This window comes from Nerophis ophidion, linkage group LG02, assembly GCF_033978795.1.
Source record: "Nerophis ophidion isolate RoL-2023_Sa linkage group LG02, RoL_Noph_v1.0, whole genome shotgun sequence".
Lineage (NCBI taxonomy): Eukaryota > Metazoa > Chordata > Actinopteri > Syngnathiformes > Syngnathidae > Nerophis > Nerophis ophidion.
The window spans coordinates 77211601-77212029 of NC_084612.1; positions in this window are offsets into that span (position 1 = coordinate 77211601).

Genomic DNA, 429 nt, shown 5'->3' on the forward strand with positions numbered 1-429 from the left:
ATAATGGATATATAATTGGATATTAAGAGTATGTGAAAGTTTGACTCCTACCTGGTTTACTTCCGTTATGACCTCCTTAAAGTTTTGTAATCAATCAGAAAAAAATTTAAGCAGCTAAAATGTGCCAAACATTGATAAGTGTCTATAGTGTTTTGCATTTTCCCATCCTGGTTTTGTAATGGATTTAAATGGGTGTCATTTTTGTGGTGTGTGGACATTGTTTTGAATAATGTCCACAAAGTTCAGTGAGCCATTTGGGTTGTGTGTTAACATTTTGTGTTGGGTGGATCTCACTTTTTTTCTTGCACCATGACTAGGGAAGGTTGTTTGCATAAATGCTGCTTAATCTTCATTTCAGTGCATAATTAAAGTTCAATGGCCATTATTTCCTACATCGTCCACAGGATGGCGACATAACACGGTGTTAAA